The 5,146-nt window shown below is 52.7% G+C and overlaps 1 non-coding gene across 1 annotated transcript; it reads right to left on the reverse strand.

Moving 5' to 3' along the window:
• Positions 1 to 479: 479 nt before the first annotated feature.
• trnai-aau (transfer RNA isoleucine (anticodon AAU)) lies at positions 480 to 553 on the reverse strand. The gene has a single exon. It is a non-coding gene; the product is annotated as a tRNA-Ile (tRNA).
• Positions 554 to 5,146: the final 4,593 nt, after the last annotated feature.

The raw sequence follows: 5,146 nt of genomic DNA on the forward strand, positions 1-5,146 counted from the left end.
GGATGTCGTGTGACAAGTATTAACAGAGATCCAGGAAAATAACATGAACGAAGCTTTGATTTGAATTGAAGCCTGAACTCTGGTTCTCCTCCGAGACTGTGCCTGGTCTGCTTAAACTGCATATATTTCATGTTTTGCATTTGATTGTGAAAACTATTGAGACTGATTGATTTGCTGCAGACAACATCCACCAATCATCACGGGTACGGCGATCAAGTCGTGCGTCTAACCCTGTCAAATGTTTTATTGCGCAGGTGAGGCTTCCTGCATCGTGGATTCGTGGAGCACGTTGTTTGGAAATACAGCAACGCAGCTGAGATCCGGCATGGGACCAGCGAGTTGATGTGCATGACATCGATGGTCGGCTTTCGAACGAATACACATCACAAGCGATCATGTGACAAGTTCTTGCAGACAGTGAAAGTAAAATGTCACGACGAACCCTGACACCGCACCATAAACCACGCCATCGCTTCGCATGGTCAGTGTGGGGATTGAACGCACGACCTTGGCGTTATTAGCGCCACGCTCTAACCAGCTGAGCTAACCGACCAACGCTGCTTTTACTTCGAAAGCAAATGCCTATATTGCCAGAGCTGAAATGTAAGATCGACAAGCAGGAGGCTGGAAAAACAAAGCAAGCCAGGCAGCATCAGCGGATGGAGAACTGAAACCTTTAGGTGTAACACTCCTTCAGGCCTGGGTCTCGATATATGTACACCTGCAACTCAAGGAGATTAATCGGAGGCAGCGGCGGTATGATGTGTTCCAGACAGGTGAACACAAGTGTAGGGCACAACCTGATTGTTCGTTGCCTAACTATGGAATTGCTTAGTCTCTGCAAGAAGTTGTTGATTAGAGGAATGGAAGGGAGGGGGAGAGGCCTCGGAGTGGTGTTGGTTGAAGCAGCTTGAAAGTCGAAAACTCACTGTTGAGTCTCCTGGCTTGTCTTCACACAGGCAGAAAATGAGGTGACCTTTCTCATAATATGTGCTTTGATTCGGTGTGGCAAAGGACGAGGCGGAGCATGGTCATATTAGTAAAGGAGTGGAAAGGGGAATTACAACGGACAGTGACTGGAAGATCAGGTTGGACCCTGCACACCAGGCTGAGATGCTCAGCGAAATGAGGCCTTACTTAACGTTTGGTCTCAGCGATGGAGCGGGATCACTTGATACAAAAAACTACTTCGGAGACGGGGAAGGTGAACAGCTGTCTTAACGGGAAGGGATGGGATGGGGCCTGGGATGGAAGTGAGGGAGTGGTAGTGCCAATAGATTTTGCTAGTCTTACGGTCATGGGGAGGGTGACTTGGGGTTCGGGAGTGTTTGCGGGGCAAGTGGTGTAAAAGAATTTGGAATGGAATGGCACTTCGTTATGCAGGGAAGGGAGGGGTGAGCAAAATATTCTTCGTGGTGGTGTCTAATTAGAATTGGCAGAAGTGCTTGAGAATGATAGGTTGGTTGTGGAGCCTGGTCGGGTGGGACATGAGAGCAAGAGTGAATCTTTTTCATGGCGTTTAATGGGGAATTTAGAGCTGTTAGCGCGGATGAAATGATCTCAGTCTGAGCCCAGAGTGCGGTTTGACAATCGGTAATTCTATTAAAGTGTTTAACGCCGGCGGAGACGAACTGAGGTCCGAATCTCGATTGCTCTCCCGTTCCGCGCACGATGTTCCACGTTATATACTTCATGAGTCAGGATGTAGGAGATTGGGTATGAATGAGTGTGAATGGTGGTAATCATGTCTGAAGTATGTGTGAATGTCAAGCTACCTGCCATCCTCGGAGAATGTGCAGCATACACAAAAGGTGTGCTGTTTATCTTTATGTAAATGGGTCCGGGTGCTATCTGCTTGTCTCTCTGTGAGGGCTGGAGGCTAGCACCCCCCTTTGTTACATCCAAAGTGTCTGTGAGGTTCATCCTGTTTCTTTGGTGTTTGCCTTTTGTGTAGGACTGTTTTGCATGATCAGGTTATGTGTGTGTGTCAGTTGGAGCCTTGACGAGATTATAAGGTGGGTTTCGATCTGTGAGTCATGACCATTGTCTGGAGTCCTGACTAGGGTCTGGTCCGGTATGTATTCGGATCTGTCTTTGGGCCCCCTTCTCCAGATCATGTGGTCGGGCTGTCAGCTGCTGTTTTAAAATGATTACTGTTTGCTTTAAAATGGATACTGCTGGTTCTCCCGATGTGGGCCTTGCTCCACGGTAAACACTGGGCGGTTTATCACTCTCCTTCAGTCCCCGATTTCGGCAAGGGGTTGGCCACGTCCACACCCTCGAAGCCGACATCTTAAAAGCTGTTACCCTGCCCGGTACATTCCGCCGGCCGTCATGCTGCAGTCATGGGGCCTTTGGATAGTCCCGGGAGATGGTTACATTAGTTCGAGCCCCGTGAGCTCGTGGTGTCTGATCGCTCGCCAGGAGTCCATGGCGTGGAGCATGGCCTTTCTGGCGTTTCGTTTCTTATGTTGGCGGCATGAGTGACATGCCACCAGGAGCCAGGCCAGAACTAGCAGTAACTGTACCCCCACGATGGCATGGGAGATCATTCTGACCCAGGGGTGTATGTTGACATTCAGGCCCCAGTTCCAAACCCTCTGGGCCGAGCCCTGGGTCTGCAGAGCTGTCTCTGCATCCTTCTCTAGGTCTTTGATATGGGCTTGTAATTGATGGTATAGCGTTCCTGCAAGATCTCGGTCAAATATAGAATGGGGGCTTGTTTGGGCTTCTGGTACTCCCTAAGGTTGTTCCTGAATTCGTCGGCGGCCTGTAGAGACTCGGCTTCCCGACGTCGGACCTCCGAGATATGGGCTTGGCCAATCATCACTGGGCGCCTAAGGGTGAAGCAGAACTCGTGCTGGGGAATCGGGCATTGCAGTCCGTTGAACCAGAAGGACGTTTCAAGGGTAGAGACACAATATTGTCCCCTGCCACCATACCCCACCCGAGTGAAGTGGGGGCCAGTGGGTTCGATCTCAAGGGTGCAGCCCTCTGTACAGTTTAACCCGCACTCCACCGTAAGGGGTGGGGGCAGATTGTGATTGCCACTCGCTGTTTGCAGCCTGCAAGCGGCACCCCGTACACTGCGCCATCTCGGGAGATGGCTGTGTCGTGTGCCAACATATATTTGAGAGAGGTGTTTTCCCGTATTCCTCCAATGTTTTCGATGTGGAACAGGGGAAATGGCCCAGACGCCGGGGTGACCACTGGGATCAGGAGGACAATCCCGATTCCCGTTGCCTCATTGACCTCACCGTCGGGAATCACCGGGTACACCCGGGTCATTCCCTTCTGGATCCGGCTATCAAGTGGCCTGGAGAGTCCTGCGAGTGAGACCTATTTGGTGCTATCGATCCACCTCCCCCCTTTGTATCTGATCCAGGTTGTGTCGGATCTGGGCTACCATCCACAGGCCATACACATGGCACAGCTGCCCCTCCTGAATGTGAGCCGTATTCTCCCTTTCCCGATCAATAAGGCAGTTGATGGCGTGGGCATGTGTCTCCAGGACTGTAATGCCATCGAGCTGAAGGTGTGCTCCCTCTTCCCCCAGAAATGTCTGTTCTGCCTGGGGTGTGATGGATCTCGCGAACAGGTCTCTCATCACCCCTTTTAGCTGTTCGATTTTCTCGTTAAGGGCCTGGATATCTAGGGAGTTTACCACGGATGTTGCTGTGTTGAGTCCTGTGAGGGCGTCACTGATAATGTCCCGTCTGTGTCGTTGTGTGTTGTGTATGTCGGTTCGATAGTGGGTTGCCCCCATGGCATCTATAGCCCTCTCTATCACCTCTGTTCCCATCATTTTGTATAGGCTGCATACCTGTGCTGTGCAATATTCTGGTACCCAGATGCCCGATATATTGACTAGCACGGGCACGACCTCGTGTCGGATGTTATCATAAAGAACTTCCCCCTCCTCTCATAATACCAGTCCTCCCGCGGGCCCCGGCCTCAGAGAGGGGCATGGTAGTATCTCGGGGGTCGTGGTTGTTGGTGGTGTGTTTGGGGGGGGCGAGAAACACAAATACGGAGAAATCACGGCGGAATTGGTCGGTTCATAGTAACCGCAAACGGACAGGTCCCGCATCGCGAACGCGTCGAAAGCCGGGGCCGAAGTGACGTCGTCTGGCATAGCGCACATCGTTCCGAACATGCACCGCCCCAGGTCCATAGCCTCTGCACGTCGTAGGCAGATTGGTCGTGGGTCGAGCTCCAACGTGCAGAGTAGGCAGATTGTCTGTGTGTCCGGGAGGACCTCCAGCCAGGCGTTAAAAAATGTGTCGACCTCGTCAGGCTTATCCCTCGCAGGGATGCAGATGGCACTGGATGAGTTGAAGGCAACGCCATGGCGGTAGAAGTTCTGTGAAGCTCCGAAGGAATAGGGTACAAGTCCTATGGTGAAGAGGAGGAGGTGGAGGACGGTGCACCGGTGGGACATAATCTGTGAAAGAAAAGAGAAAGGGAGAGAGAGAGAGAGAGACACCCTCGTCAGGGTGTATGATCAGTAAACGTACCTGTGTTCTGCGGCCCCCTTCTCTCCCCCCCCTCCCCCAGAACACTGTTGCTGTCAGGGGAGAAAATGTTAAAATCTCATCAGGAGTGTCGGGGGAGTGCGGGTGAGCGGGGGAATAAGTCGGTGCTAGCTGCCAGTCAGGTGGCTGGGCTGATGTTCCGGCCACTCCACACATTGGCCCCCTGTGGTTAGAGATGGGGTCGACAGTCTAAGTCTTCGTCGTCCGTCCAGTGGGACCCGATGGGAAAGGTTTAAGTTGGGACCAATGTTTCCACCTGCGCTTCCCCTTCATATCGATGCAGGCGCAGATGTCGCTGGTGAGGATGATCTCGTCTGGGCCCAGCCACCGAGGAGTGAAGCCGGGCCGGTCGGGGATGGCCTGGACCAGGACTTTGTCCCCAACGCCCGGGAGGGGTTGGGGAGACGGTTGTTGCTGCTGTTTCGTTTAGTCCCTGAAGACCTGTTGATCGCGGGCAGTCTGTCTGAGGGCCCGCAACTGCGAGTCTAGCTGTCTGATGTAATGGGCCAACCTATCCCTAAGTGGGGCCATGTTGTCACCCCCTTCGATGACGGTCTCGGGTAGTAGCATGGCCTTGCCCGGCATGAGTTCGAAGGGAGTGAGGCCAGTGG

The sequence above is a fragment of the Chiloscyllium punctatum genome, chromosome 17 (assembly GCF_047496795.1).
Source record: "Chiloscyllium punctatum isolate Juve2018m chromosome 17, sChiPun1.3, whole genome shotgun sequence".
NCBI lineage: Eukaryota > Metazoa > Chordata > Chondrichthyes > Orectolobiformes > Hemiscylliidae > Chiloscyllium > Chiloscyllium punctatum.